This window comes from Gossypium hirsutum, chromosome A04, assembly GCF_007990345.1.
Source record: "Gossypium hirsutum isolate 1008001.06 chromosome A04, Gossypium_hirsutum_v2.1, whole genome shotgun sequence".
NCBI classification, from domain to species: domain Eukaryota; kingdom Viridiplantae; phylum Streptophyta; class Magnoliopsida; order Malvales; family Malvaceae; genus Gossypium; species Gossypium hirsutum.
In genome coordinates, this window is record NC_053427.1 from 2,122,494 (window position 1) to 2,138,813 (window position 16,320).

The following is a 16,320-nucleotide window of genomic DNA, read 5'->3' on the forward strand; positions in this document are numbered from 1 at the left end:
CAAGTCAATAATCAAATCAATATATTTTCATACTTAATTAAGTTATACAAACTTACCTTGACAATTGATCGTATCTTCTAATCCGAGACTTTTTCTTTTCCTCGACCTTTTTCTTTGTTCGATACTTCTAGATCTATATAAATAAATTTAATCATCAATTCCATAATTTTCACATTCAATTGAGTCCATTTCACTTTCTAGGCAAAAAAACCATTTTGCCCCCAAACTTTTAATTAATTCCAATTTCATCCCTAGGCTCGGAAATTGAAATTCATGCAATTTACTCCTTATTCCAAGCCTAGTCAAAATTCTAATATAAATTTTACAGCACATTTATTTCACAAATTTTAGAATTTTTCGAAGAATTTCACCACTTTTCAATTTAGTCCCTACATATGTTTTCACTAAAAATCACTTTGTAAAAGTTGTTTAGCTATCAACAACCTTTCATTTTCAATCTTAAAATTTCAATTTACAGCATATTTATCAATGGAAAATTTTCTAAACTTTGATTTCTTTTCAAATTAATCCCCCAAATAGAGAAATTAAGCTTTCCCAGTTTTAAAACTATGAAAATCACTAAAAACGAGACATAGAACTTACCAATTCAAGCTTGAAAAGTTTCCTTTCTCTCTCCTAGGGTTTCCATGTGTTTTATGAAGAAGATGATTAAAATAAGGTTTTTATTTCTATTAAATCATTTGTCATATATTAATTAATTCAATTTCCAATTTAGTCCTTGTCCTTTTTCAATTTTTCAATGGATGAATCACTAAAATTATCTACATATTTTTCATCAATGGTCTAACTGCTATATAAGGATGCTATTTGATCCTTATAGCTATTAGAATCCAATTTTGACATTTTATTCAATTTAGTCCTTTTTGCAATTAGATACATAATCGATAAATTTTTCCATAAATATTTTCATGCAATATTCCTATCATATTACCTATCATTTTATGAAATTTAAACAATTTTATTTTTCGAACTCGGATTTGTTGTCCCGAAACCACTATTTCGATTTAACTGAAATTTCGGTTGTTAAATAGTTAAAGCGTAGGCTCTAATCCATGAACGGATGAAAGCTATGAAAAATTTCTATTGATGTTGGAGTGGCGAATATCGATGTCTCTTTATCGGCCAAAAACTAAAAATGTAAACATTCAAATTTAGAATTTTTTTTTTGGAAATTAAATCTCAATAAAGTTTTACAATGCCGATGCTTCACATCGTGTGTGGTTGACCAAGCCTATGGTCTCTATTTATAGAAAAATTGCAAGAGTCTTGGTCAAACAAGAAGAAGAAAAAATATAATAACATTTTAAGAGAGAATATACAAAATTCCCTAGTAGGAATATGTATGGGCTTCAACACCCTTTAGAGATAGGGTTGTCGCCCATCTTACGTGAGATGGGTCATTGGGTCTATCTGATGTATTTCGTATAATTATATGTGTTATTTAGAAATTTAATCGACTCATATAATTTAACCAACCAAATAAAAAATTTTCTATTTCCCAAAATATTAATAATTTAATTATTCAATTGAAATAAATTTTACTAATTCACACAATTAAGTTATTTTCCAAACCTAGTTCTAATTCTATTAGATTCATGACATGTTTACCACACTAGAATCTATGGGTAAATGAATTTAATTATCTTGTTCAACAAGACTGCGCTAATTAATTAATTTAATTTTTACTTCAAGCATCAATTAAGTGATTACTATTAATTAAATAATAACTCGACTAAATTAATTTAGTCTTTAAGTCATCTCTCTTTTATATCGAGAAATTCCATTCACTACGAATAGTGACACATTCGATCTTTTTCTGTAATTCATCAATTTTATTTATTCATCTCATCAATTCAAATGCAAACCATCAAGGCTGTATAGAGCTAGTAGAGGGGCCCACTGGATATATGATTAGAGCTCAAATAGTTTGTAATCAAGTGCCATGACCGACCTCTCCTTATAATATATCATTATGAAAACAACTCACCAAGTGCTCGTCCAATGAATTTTTCGTTTGTGCTTTAGCCTCATAGGATATCCTCAGTCCATTTAATTTATATCCGTTCACCCAAAATGATCTGGTCATATCTCATGGTAACCATTACATCTTCTTCCATAAAAATGTAAAGTCAACGGAAAAAGAAACCAACCAATGCACAAATATAATCATATGTTTAAGCACACAAATAATACAGGACTATGTTGTGCAAAAAATTTGGACGACAGAACTTTTATTTTAATTAGAATCTCAAATTTAATATTTTATTTTTCCTTAAAAGTTCTACGTTGGAAGATGGATTTTATAAAAAAAATTATACTTAGATAAAGAAAACTTCAATAATTAATTCTAATTCAATATAGAAACTCAGTAATGGTTTTGTTATTAGTTTAAATGAACTAAATTTTATCACATTTCAGCTCTTTGTATTGATGTGTATATTAAAAGCATTGAATTCATAGCAAAATTTTATTAATAGCAAAGAATTAAAATGAAAAATAATTGTTTTTATATAATATGAATAAATATATTAATTACAATTGCATTGAATTTGTTGGTATGCTTTAAGCGGTGGCGCTAGGGGTTTTTGGGACAGGGCCGGAACATGGAATCGGGTTTAATTTGCCACTAGTTATAGGCTTGACATTCAAACATTGGGATGTTGCGGGTTCAGCTCCGTTGTGCTTAATATCAATGTCCGCAAGTTCCACATTTTGACATGGCGAAGAACCGCTGCAAATAAACTTGATAGCTTCTAGAAGCGCAGATGTGCCACGGATGTTCTTGAAGCTAATGTTGCTTAGTTTAACTTTGGATTCTTCCTGCATCAACACAACAATGATTCAATGATCGATTAAATATTGTCACTCAATTAGGATTTTGATAAGAATGTTATACATTTTTCTTGCATTTATTCCATGGGCAATATTGTTGATCAATTAGGATAGGGGAAGAGACATTATTCATGGTAATATCCTCAAAATGTATTTCTGATACTGCCCCACCATGTTCGCCTGGCCAAGTTTTGATTCGAGCTCCATTCGAAGTATTAGTGATGGTGCAGTTTGAGATTTTGATTCCCTCAACTGGCTCTTCATTTTGGAACTTTCCAAGACTACCGATACTTATACCATGTCCTGGTCCACAAGTTATTTCTTTTATGACCATATTTTTAGTGCCATCTCCGATAGAAATACAATCATCACCAGTTTTAATGTCAGAGGCAATAATATTGACCCCCTCTGATTTGCCCATGTGAATCCCATCTGTGTTTGGGCTCTCGTCCGGTGCCTCTATCTTCAAACGTTCGAGGGTAATGTTTTTGCAAGCAAAAACATTAATGTGGAATAGTTTACTGTCTTTGCTAGTTATGTCTTGTATCAATGCATTGGTCACAAAGTCAAACCTTATATTCTGTTTAATTTTGGAGTTAGCAAAGTAACACACGAAAAAAAGATGTTAGTTATAATTATATTTTGATAATAATAATAAGAGGAAAAAGAATAAATAAATTCTGGCAAGAGGGAAGAAAGCTGACAACGGGAAGTTTGGAACGAAATTCACGATTCTCGCAAGTATTCTTCTCATAAGCAATGCTTCCTTGACCATCGAAAATTCCTCCGCCAAACATTTTGAAATTTTCAACACTATAGAACCTAACCCAATTAGGGTCTTTGAAAGCACTAGGATTAGCCGGAGCCTATATAGTGCCCTGAACATTAATCTCAATAGGAGCCTTGCATGGACCTTCTAAGTTTACTTTTCATAATAAATATGTCCCTTTAGGAATCACAACTGTTGATGGAGTTACAGAGGCACATGCTTCTTTCCAAGCATCCAAAAATGGCTAAAATGAAATGAATAAACACATCAGTTTGAAATATAATTTTTTCATATTTTCACCTTTGGGGTACAAAGTTAAGAGCAATTGAACTTGCCTTACTCAAATCCGTTTTCCCGTCAGCTTTTGCGCCAAACTTGGCCACAACATCAAAAGCATCTGATTGAACTTTAGAGGCTGAAATGAATAATAATAAAAGTACAAACATGGAAGGAACAATATTAAGGTGTAGTGCCATGTTTTTATTTGGTTTTGAAATTAAAGGAAGAATGGCTTTTCCTTTTGTTTTGTTCCAAATATATAGAAAGTTTGAGAAAATTACAACCAATCAAATATATTACTATTTAATCAATTTGGAAAAGTCATATGGCCAAGCTTCAATTTCTATGATAAGCTTGTTTCTTTAATATCAACTTCGCACGGTTAGATAGTTTTGTGGTTAATTTTTTCACAACTTGAATAATTTAAACTATGTGAGAGGATTTTATTATGGAAAGATTGAAAAGCATTATTTTACATTTTATCTTCAAAATAATATCTTTACTAGATGGTGGCGAATATAATTATGTTCCATCAAATTTATAAATGTTATTTCGAAATGTATAATCCTAATTATTAAATAAAAATTGTTGATACAGGAATGTGGTTTGGTGGTTGACGAAGGTTCACACCATATTTCTGAAAGCAATTCTGGTGGTTTCTGGCACTCTTCTCAATCACTGTTTTCCTGGCCCTATAATACCTAGTCGAGCTAACATTCACCCCGGACTTCTGTAACGCTGGGTTTGTACAAGTGTACACAGTCGTTATCAAGTAATAAGTATCGAGTTATCGTCTCAACAGGAATTGTATTTATGCTAAATCACTTAATTGTAAAATTATATTAACAACTTGGTAAATAAAAACACATTATGATTTGGAAGTAATGACTAAAATTAAGTATATTAAAATAAATGCAACGATCCCTAATGCAATTTATCCTAAACATGCAACTATATGAATGAAATAGATTTTAGCAAAGTTAAACACAAATTGCAACAATTATAACAAAAATAAACTGGTACAATTACTTTAATTAAACTCAATTTGTTATCATCATGCTTAATATTATTCAGAAAAGCATTCTATGGCAACTCGATCTTTCATGAGTTTGGAAACCACATTAGGTCCTTTTGGAATCCTTTACTTAGTAAATACGCATTCGTGTGAGGTAACAGAGACGTGTTAGGTTTGAAATAGTTTAATCACACAAATCTAAAAACTATGCAGATAACAAAGCTTAGTTAGAGCTGTTATGCAACCTGCAATTTAATCGTGTTAGGATCTAAATTGAGCATGCGCATTTCAATTATGTTTCCACTAGCCGTCGTCTGGTTAGGATCGCTCAGCTAATTCAGGTGTATTTCAATCATGTATGAACAAAATACAGACTTGATTTTAATTGAAAACATAATCGATTGAGGCACAAACATTATAAGCATGAATCAAATAAATATTATTTAATCAAATTAATCATCCTAGCTTAAATAAAATTAAGCTAACATTGTTGTAAACAAGAACAAAGAACACATAGCAAACATTTTTAGATTAAATTAAAGAAAGGAAAGATTAAACCCAAATTAAAGTGGCTGTCACCCAAGACTCTGACTGACGAGGCTCTTTTGCTCCTTCGCTTTGCTCCTTTGCTGATGGCTCTCCAGGGTGGCAGACCAAGGGCTCTTTAAGAGGCTTAATTGGTAAAATCTATATGAAGAGATTATGCTAGGCGTAGGAAATGGAAAAGGCTAAGAGAATTTAGAGAGAAGAGAGAATGATGAATGATGAGGGATGAATAGAAATGTGAGAATGAGGCATTATTTATAGGTGATGAGAGAAAGATAGTTTATTAAAAATAGGAGTTTTCATCTTTTGAAGCATCTTCCATGGGTGGCCGGTAATTTGAGGAAGTTGAGCTGATTTTTGCTTGATTTTTGGTGAATTTGAGTGCCACAACAACTCAGGACTAAGACTCGGTCAAGTGCAAATCTTTAGGTAAATCTCTAATTTCTTCAACTCTTCAAGGACCTTGTGCAATTAAACCAAAGAGTGGGCCATGTGCAGCTAAATTTTGGGTTGACTTGGTCCCCAATTTGGACTATTTTGTAATCAAATAAAGTTACTAGACTTGTCCAAAATAAATCAATGAATTAGAGGACCAAAGAATGAAATTTATCCAATTTAATTAGTTAATCAAAACCCAAATTATTAATGAAAAATTTTAGAATGAATTATTAAATATAATTTTATATTTTATTATTTAATTTAATCATGCATGGTCCACTTTATGTCATAAAAATATAATATACTCAAATTAATATAAAATAAGCCATTTTATGCATGAAAACTATATAATAAAGCATAAAATCACATTTTAATAATTTCTATGTCCTAATTTTATATTTTCACATATTTCATTAATTTATTAAACAATTACTAAGTTTTAACAATGAATTTAAGTAAAAAGGTGAGAAATTATATAGGAAAGATCCTATATATTTTTCTATTTACAACTTTAGCCTTAACTTCACCCACGTAACAATTATTAGTGAAAACCTTTGTATGATTTTTCAGTTAAATGGTAATGGAAGACTAAAGGTGCATTTGCATGAAAAACCAGACAAATACACTATCAAGTTTATTGTTTTAATCCCAGGAAATAATTTAATAAGCCACCTTCCCACGAGTACTTGGGATGTGAGGATGCTTGTTGCCGAATTTCTAAACACAGTTCATTAAGTTTGGAATCAGTCTGCCAGGAGTCTTGGACTCTTGCCAACAGTTCAGAGACAATCGAGCTGCCAGTAACTTGAAGTAGTTGTCTAGAGTGAACCTGTTGCTTCCTGGAAAAGGCATCAGAACATAAGTTGTGATTTCCCCTCCTATAAGTGACCTCATAATCGTACCCCAACATTTTGGCCACCTATCATTGTTGGAAAGCTGTAATCACTTGTTGATCACAGAGGAACTGGAGAATGTGTTGATCAGTTCAAATTCAATATATATATTGATAAGGGTCATGAACTTGAATCTGCAAAAGCTAATGTAGATGAAGCGAAGAAAGAATGGTTACCATTTTTCTCTCCCTATTTCATAATGTTGAATGGAAGAAGGGCTTTCAAATAGTTTTTTTTGGCTACAAACATAGCTTATATTTTGTAAAATATACTGCAAAATTTTCAACCTCTTGCTGGAAACCACAAGTATGAGTCTGGTTGTAATGTTGAAAATTTCCGGTTGATTTTATATCTTACACCATTTTTTTTTTTTGAAATCCTTCAACAAATAACTCTCATGAAAATTAAATTTTCTTTAATTTCTTTAGGCATGCCCTTATATGCATGAGCATCCTTAATCTTTCGGACCTGACCTTGTAAAGATTCACTAACATATTTTTATGGAGACTGGAAAAATCGTTTGTGCCCCTTTGAAACAACATTATCCATTTTGAAAACAATGCACAGGTAAAAAAAACTAGTTTTTATCTATTGTCGTAATTATTTTTTTGAAAAAAACGGGGATCGACTTTGGTTTTGAAAATGGAAACGAAAATTGGGAGTCGCCACCAATCTTTTTAGGTGTGATTAGATCACCTTGTAAAAGCGGTTGTTTTTAATAAATGGTTTGATTTATTTAAACAACAATTTTGGTCCACGTAAATCAAGAAAACAAGTTCGGGAGTCGATTACGCACGAGGAAGGATTAGCACCCTCGTAACGCCCAAAAATTCGTACCTAGTTGATTAATTAATGTCTTAGTGTCAAAAATTGAAAGCTTGAAAGACACTGAAATACGATCCTTCTTCGTAAAAACGCTAATTTGAAAATGACCAAATAAATTAAAACAAATGTTAAAGACTTTCTCATCTCGAAGTAATAAAATGTCACGCCCAGTAAGTTAGGACACTATATCTCAAACTTCGAGAATGAGCTTGCCTTTATTTAAAATTCATATATTCTAAAAATTTTTAAAGGTTGTTCGGTTATTTAGGATAAACAAGAAAACTCGAAACCCATTAAGTTAGGGCACGTTTTCTCGAATTTCCTAATACCAAATATTACCTTTATTTTAAAACAAATTCTTACTTCGAGGTGACAAAGTGTCATACCCAGTAAGTTAGGGCACAACACCTCGTACTTCTGAAAATAAGTATTATTTTTTTAAAAAAAACTCGTATAGCGATTTAAAAGAGTATTCCGTTATTTAAATTAAATGAGAAAAAATCGAAACCCAGTAAGTTAGGGCACAATTTTCTCAAATTGTCTAAATACGAAACTTGTTTTGTTTTAGAAAACACAATTATATGCGTCGAGTAAAGGACCAACGTAATCATAATCACATGGTGAAATGAAAAACAAATCGCAGCATTAACATGCATAATAATAATAACAAAGGTGATGATATAAACACAATAATAATGACGAGTAACATAAACTTGCAGATATATAGATACATGTATGAATAAACGAATAAATATAATGAAATAATGATAATGAGAACAAAACGAAATAAAATGAAATAAATATGATGATAAATGAAATAACAAAACAAATTGTAGTGTAAATTTGATTTTAAATCGAGGATAAGCAAATAAACATATGAGAAAATAAACAAACTTGAAAAATGATAAAATAATAATAGTGGTATAAATATAAATAAGTATTATATGAAACAAAATAATGATACAAAATAAAAAATTTTCAAAGTTCGAAATTACATGAAAGTATAAACGAATACATAATAAAATCAAAGTATTATATAAAAAAACGTAAGTGTATAAAAGAGAAACCATAATAATAATAGTAGTAGTCATAATAAAAGTAAGAATACTACTAAATATAACAATAGTGATATCAGTTAATAAAAAATAAAAAAAATAATAGCTATAAAAATAAAAATAAGAACCATGGCAATAAAGAATAATGGTAGTAATAATAATAATGAAAATAAGAGTAATATTAATAGTTCATTAAAATACAATTGTAAAATAATGACAATAGTAGTTATAATATATGGGTAATACATAATAGAAAGAATACAAAAATATAGTAATAATAATAAACAATAACGTATATGTGTGAACAATAATGGTAGTACAAAAAAAAGAAGTAATGATAATAATAATAGGAGTAATAATAATAATTTAATGATGATAAACAATAATAAAAGGAACAAAAATAATAGTAATAATAAAGATATTTAATAATAGTAATAATAACGATGATATAAATAATAATATATACATAAAAATAATATTTAGAAATAAAAATAATGGAAGTAGTAATAACAATAGTAATAGTAATAAAGATAACAGCAAGAATAATAATAATAATAATAATAATATATTTCATTCATTAATTTAATTAAAATATCAAAAAAATAAGAAAGAGGACTAAATTAAACCTAGAGTAAAAGTTCGGGGCCGAATCAAAAAAATAAAAATAAGGGGAAGGACCCATTTGGAGCGCGCGAATAATATGGGGGACTAAAAAAGAAAATTTTCTTTTCCCCAAAACGCTGCACTTTAATCGGGACCAAAATGTAAACGAAATAAAATTAAAGGGGCGAATTTAAAAGCATAACAAATTTAATTGAAAAATGATGAAAAAGCGGAGGGGCCAAAAGCGCAAATAACCCCTCCGCTTAAAAAACACGCGGATCTAAAGTTGGACAGGTCAGGTCGGGTCGGTCCAAGAGCAAAACGACGTCGTTTTGGGCATTTGAGGCCAGCCCCAAAACGACGTCGTTTTAGGGGCCTATATAAGTCAAATTTTTGGAAAAAAAATCATTTCATCCCTTGTTTTAAAAAAAACTTCAAGAAGCTCTCTCTCCCCCTCTTCTTCAGCCTTCATTCCGGCCATGGGTCCAGCTCCGTCCGCCGCCGTCGCCCACCGCCGGCCACCGTCGCCGGCCACCGCACACGGTGGCCGGAACTCCGAAAGGTAATTTTTTTTTAAAATATGTATATATATGTATTTAGTAAAAGGGAAATAGGTTCTAAAAAAATAAAATGAAATAACAAAAACGAAGATAATAAACCTTTTATTGAAGCCTTTGAACTCTTCTTTGTTTTTTTTTTTTTGCTGCGATTTTATGACTGTATCTTTATCTCTTTCTTGTGTTTAAATCTATTCTTTTTATTGATGAAAAAAAGTCCCTTCTACATTGTGTTTTGATGGCTTTTATAGCCTTGTTACATGCTTTATTTTATATTATCTATCTTTTCTCTTCCTTTTGCAGGTGTAAGTAGAGTGGTGGCACAGTGGTAATGCTTGCAGACGTCGGTGGTAGATGGGATGGGGAGCAGGTACTGAACGGCTAGGGTTTCCTTAGCTTTTTTCTTTTGTTGTGTGTGTGGGCATGGGTAGGTTTGGGTCTTTGGGGTGATTTGGGTAGGTTATTTGTTTTGGGTGTAGTGGGTATTTAGTGGGCTTGGGTTTGGATCTGGGTTTAGTAGGGTTTGGGGTTATTGGCTTAGTGGGTTTAGGGGTTTTGGGCCCAAAATTGGGCTTGTACAGCTGCCCCTCTTTGCTTGTTTTCGTGTAACGAGAACAGAGCAAAGACTTAAGAAAGACCAATTTTGCCCGATCTCACTGTGTCTGGGCTTGTTTAGCGCTCCTTTTCTCCAGGTAGCTTTATTCCAATCTTGTTGCTTCGCTTCGCTTCACTGCTCTACTGCAACTTCAAGAAGGTAAGGTTTGTTTTGATTTGTTCCACTGCAAATCCATGGAGATAAGACATGTGACTTCAATCAATTCCACTAAAACTTCAAGGAGATTTACTGTAGCTTCGATTAATCCACTGAAACTTCAAGGAGATCTGCTGTAGCTTCGATCAATTCCACTGAAACTTTAAGGAGATCTGCTGTGGCTTTTAGCTGCTCCAACGCCATTTCAAGGAGAAGATATTTGATTTTCAACCTATTACCCTACTGCTTAAGGGGTTAGGGCTTGTCATCATTGATCTGTTTCCCTACTGCTTAGGGGTTTAGATCTGTAAACTCAACCTGTTACCCTACTACTTAGGGGTTTAAGGTTTGAAAATTAGGCTTATTGCCCTATTGCTTAGGGCAATAATATCTATAAACTTCAGCTTGTTACCCTACTGCTTAGGGGGTTAAAGCTTGGTGGTTTGAATCTGCTTCATTGTATTCGAGGAGGCAAAATTTGATGTATTTGATCTGCTCCACTGCAACTTCAGGGAGGCAAGATATGTGATTTTCAGCCTATTACCCTACTGCTTAGGGGGTTAAGGCCCATCTTCTTTGATCTGTTTCCCTACTGCTTAGGGTGATAATATCTGCAAATTCGGCTTGTTACCCTACTATTTAGAGGGTTAAAGCCCTTTGAATTCAATCTGTTACCCTACTGCTTAGGGGTTTAAGGTCTGTACATTTAGTCTGCTCCACTGTGACTTCAAGGAGATGAGACTTGTAACTTCAGTCTACTCCACTGCACTTCAGGGAGATAAAGCTAGTGACTTCAATCTGCTTCGCTGAGGCTTCAGGAAGACAGGATTCGCTAGATTTGATCTGTTCCACTGGAACTTCAGGGAGACTAGATTTGTAATTTTCAGCCTATTATCCTACTATTTAGGGGGTTAAGGTCTGGTGAATTCACTGATTCTAGGAACATGACCTATAGAATCAGTTCTATGTATTTATGCTTATGCCAATGAATTAGGATGCTATGATCAAAATAAATCAAATGCTACTAATCAGATGCGTTATGAATAATCTATGAATGTATAGGTGCAACATGTTGTGAGCGAGAATCCCTTTTAATGTTTAGGTTGCCATTGCTCTTTGTTCATCAAGGTTCTTTCACTGAAATGGTACCCTGTCTTCTTGTTCAGCTCAAATTTTGAACAGAAAACCCGAAGAGGTAGTCTCAATTTAAACTCTTTCTTCCCATATGCTTCCAATCTTTGAGTTTGGTTAGTTCTAAATAATAGTCTTGTTTTAGGTTCCTGTACTATTTAGAAACTTTCAGAGCAATATGCAGAACTTTTTTTGTGAAAATGGCTTTTAGTCCATTAATCATCATTTCAATACAAAATGATTGAAAAAGATTATAGTAATGATGGAATTAAAATTTATCAGAAACAAAATTTGAAGGGAATAGATTCATCACGGTCAACAAACATTGCTGGAATACAAAATGAATAAAAAGGGAATAGGTGCCCCAGATATCGCAACGTGAGCTTCTCTGTACTGGCTTCTTGAGGACTCCTTTTTGCCCAATATGCATTTAGGGGATCTAGAGTACTCTTGTAGATGCCCCAAAATGTAACATCTCTCCTCCTTGTTAATTTTAGGTATCATAAGACCATCGCATACCCCACCTTTGATCAAAATTTGAATCACCCTTTACGGGTTTTCAATTTAAAATCCCTTTGATCTCAAGGTGCTCTTTGCGAGTTTTCACCCTGGCCTCTCCCCCTTTTTTTTTTAGGTGAAGTATTTCTTAACTGAGTCCAAATTCATGGGATTGGGTAAGGTCTTGCCATCCATTTCAGCCAATATCAATGCTCTTCTAGAAAAGGCTTTCTTTACCACATAAGGTCCTTCCCAATTAGGCATCCATTTTCCTCTGAAATCTTTTTGTATGGGCAGGATCTTTTTCAATACTAGGTCTCCCTCGTGGAATTCTCTGGGACGAACCTTTTTGTTGTAAGCTCGCATCATTCGCTTTTGGTACATCTGACCATGACGGATAGCCCTTAGCCTCTTTTCTTCAATCAAATTCAACTGATCATATCGGGACTGGATCCATTCTGCTTCATCTAACTTTACTTTTGACAAAACTTTGAGGGAAGGAATCTCGACCTCGATAGGTAAAACCGCCTCCATTCCATAGACCAATGAGAAAGGCGTTGCCCCGGTAGAAGTCCTGACAGACGTTCGATAAGCATAGAGGGCGAATGGCAACTTCTCATGCCAGTCTTTATAAGTTTCAGTCATTTTCCCCACTATCTTTTTAATGTTTTTATTAGCTGCCTCAACTGCACCGTTCATTTTTGGGCGATACGGCGACAAGTTGTGGTGTCTGATCTTGAAATGACTGCAGACTTCCACTATCATGCTATTGTTCAAATTCAATGCGTTGTCAGATATGATCCTTTCCAGCATTCCATATCAACAAATGATTTCCTTTTTTAGGAACTTGCTAACTGCCGATTTTGTAACATTGGCATATGAAGCGGCTTCCACACACTTGGTGAAATAATCGATGACCACAAAGATGAAACGATGCCCATTTGAAGCTTTTGGTAAAATTGGCCCAATCACCTCCATGCCCCACATCGAGAAAGGCCATGGCGAAGTCATGACATGCAGAGGTGAGGGAGGTACATTAATCTTGTCTCCATAGATTTGGCACTTATGACATCTTTTGGCGTAGTTAATACAGTCTCCTTCTATGGTGGACCAATAATATCCAAACCTCATAATTTGCCTGGCCATTGTAAACCCATTAGCATGTGTCCCACAGACGCCCTCATGGACTTCCTCTAAGATTTTCTTAGCCTCTATAGCATCTACACATCTCAACAGTATTTGATCCTTCCTTCTTTTGTATAGGATCTCCCCATCTAAGACATAGTCATGGGCCAGTCTTCTCAACATTCTTTTGTCATTCTCGGTAGCTTGATCGGGGTACTCACGATTCTTCACATATGGCAGGATATCGTGGTACCAAGGGTGATCATCAATTTCTTCTTCTTATTCGAGGTTGTAACAATGAGCCAGAGCTTCATAAATGCTCATATAGATTGCTTTCACATCCTCTGGTTGGTTCACCTTGATCATAGAAGCTAAAGTTGCTAGGGCGTCAGCCATCTGATTTTCTTCTCGTGGGAGGTAGTAGAAGACAATATCATCAAACTCTTTAATTAACTCAAGGATCAACCTCCGGTAATTGATCAATTTAGGGTCTCTTGTCTCCCATTCACCTTTGAGTTGATAAATCACTAGGGCAGAATCTCCATATACCTCTAACACCTTAATTTTACGTTCTATGACTGCACGTATTCCCATGATGCATGCTTCGTATTCTGCTATATTGTTCGTGCAGTCAAAATCCAATTTACTAGTGAAGGGATAATGATCTTCGTTCGGGGGTACCAGGACTGCCCCGATTCCATTGCCCACTGCATTTGATGCTCTGTCAAAGTTTAGCTTCCAAGGATGACCTTCTTGAGGGTCTTCTTCAGTGGTTGCTATGTACATTAGATCTTCATTTGGGAAATCTGCTATTGCACTCCCCTTTACGGCCTTCTGGTTCACATAGACTATATCGAATTCAGAAAGTAGAATTTGCCATCGGGCCATCCTCCCGTTCAAAGCAGTCGACTCCATCAAGTACTTCAGAGGGTCCATTTTAGAGATTAGCCAAGTTATTTGATACAACATGTATTGTCTCAGTCTTCGGGTTGTCCAGATTAAGGCACAACACAACTTTTCAATGAACGAGTATCTCGTCTCGTACTCTGTGAACTTTTTACTGAGGTAATATATCGCCCTTTCTTTCCTTCCCGATTCATCGTATTGGCCAAGCACGCATCCCATAGAATTTTCAAATACCGTCAAATACAGTATCAGTGGTTTATCTGGACTAGGTGGTGTCAACACTGGGGCATTAGACAAATATTGCTTAACCTTGTCAAAGGTCTTCTGCCATTCCTCATCCCAAACACCAGGGTTGTGTTTCTTAAGGAGACGGAATATGGGGTCACATTTCTCGTTTAGTTGTGAAGTAAACCGAGCGATGTAATTTAATCTTCCTAGGAATCCCCGAACTTCCTTTTGAGTACGCGACGGAGGTAACTCTTGTATGGCTTTGACTTTATCTGGGTCAATCTCAATCCCTTTTTCACTGACTACGAATCCAAGTAGTTTTCCAGACCTGGCCCCGAAGGTACACTTCACTGGATTGAGTTTCAGCTGGAATTTTCTCAACCTAAAAAATAATTTCCTCAAGACTTGCACATGCTCTTCTTCAGTTCGAGATTTGGCGATCATGTCATCGACATAGACTTCAATTTCTTTATGCATCATATCATGGAATAGGGTTACCATGGCTCTCTGATATGTTGCTCCCGCATTTTTCAATCCGAACGGCATCACCTTATAGCAAAAGGTTCCCCACATAGTCACGAATGTGGTTTTATTCATGTCTTCAGGATGCATCTTGATCTGATTGTACCCCGAGAAACCATCCATGAAGGAGAAGAGTGAGTAGCCTGCCGTGTTATCCACTAAAGTGTCAATATGAGGCAACGGGAAATTATCTTTCGGGCTGGCTTTGTTTAAGTCTCTGTAGTCTACACACATCCGTACCTTTCCATCTTTTTTAGGGACGGGGACGATGTTGGCTACCCATTCCGAGTACTTAACTACTTGTAAGAAGCCTGCTTCAAATTGTTTCTTGACCTCCTCTTTTATTTTCAACAAAACATCAGGCCACATCCTTCGAAGCTTTTGCTGAACTGGCTTGCATTTTTCTTTGATGGGGAGCCTGTGTATCACAATGTCAGTATTTAGCCCAGGTATATCTTGATATAACCATGCGAAAACATCCTTGAACTCTTGGAGTAACTCAATAAGGTCCCGTTTTGTCTCTGTGGTAATGCAAGCTCCGATCGTTACTTCTTTCCTTTCTAGTTCATCTCCCAAGTTCACGATTTCTACGGTCTCTTTGTGGGGTAGAATCTGTTTCTCTTCGTGTTCTACCATCCTTAACAAATCAGGGGATAAGTTACAGTCTCCGTCATTCTCAAAGTCCTGAGATCCTTCTAGACACATATCCCGCTCAAAAGGAGACTCTGAATGAGTAGCAACGTCACTCACATCATTGATATTTGGAGACTTGTTGTAGGTGCGAAGGAAGATACAAAGAACAAGAGAATCTAAGAACAAAGATATGTATGGTATGATCATGAATGAAAGAATAAAAGAATATTTGCATGGAATAAGTCAAAAGGATGCATTTTATTGAAATAACGATTTCAAACATAAGCCTATTTCACAAAAGGACACTTCTTACTCCTAGGCCTAGAGCAATAAGTGTGTTTTGGACATTACTCTGAGTTAGTTCTAAAGACTACAGAAATCTCTTCCACAGTCCAATTATTCAGAACGCTTCCCGGCTCATAGGGGCGAATGCTCGACAAATTCTCTACCCCAGTTCCTTCTTCATACGTGGCGTTGATGTCCAACCTCTCCATCATTCCTTCCAAGATTTCCTTTCCCGACGTCTTTCGCTCAAAGTGAATGACCCCTCTAGACACAAAAGTCTTCGATATATGGGGGAAGATCATTGGTTCCCATTCAATTTCTCCCCCACTCAATCGTGCTCTCCTTCTTTCTTGCTTCTTCTCAAGTTCCTTCTTTCTTTGTTTTATGTCCAGCTTAAACCCTAACCCA

The 16,320-nt window shown here is 34.6% G+C and overlaps 1 pseudogene; it reads right to left on the reverse strand.

Annotated features, from left to right (window-relative positions):
* Positions 1-2,505: 2,505 nt before the first annotated feature.
* Positions 2,506-4,111, reverse strand: LOC107941776 (polygalacturonase-like; annotated as a pseudogene).
* Between the last annotated feature and the right edge of the window lie 12,209 nt (positions 4,112-16,320).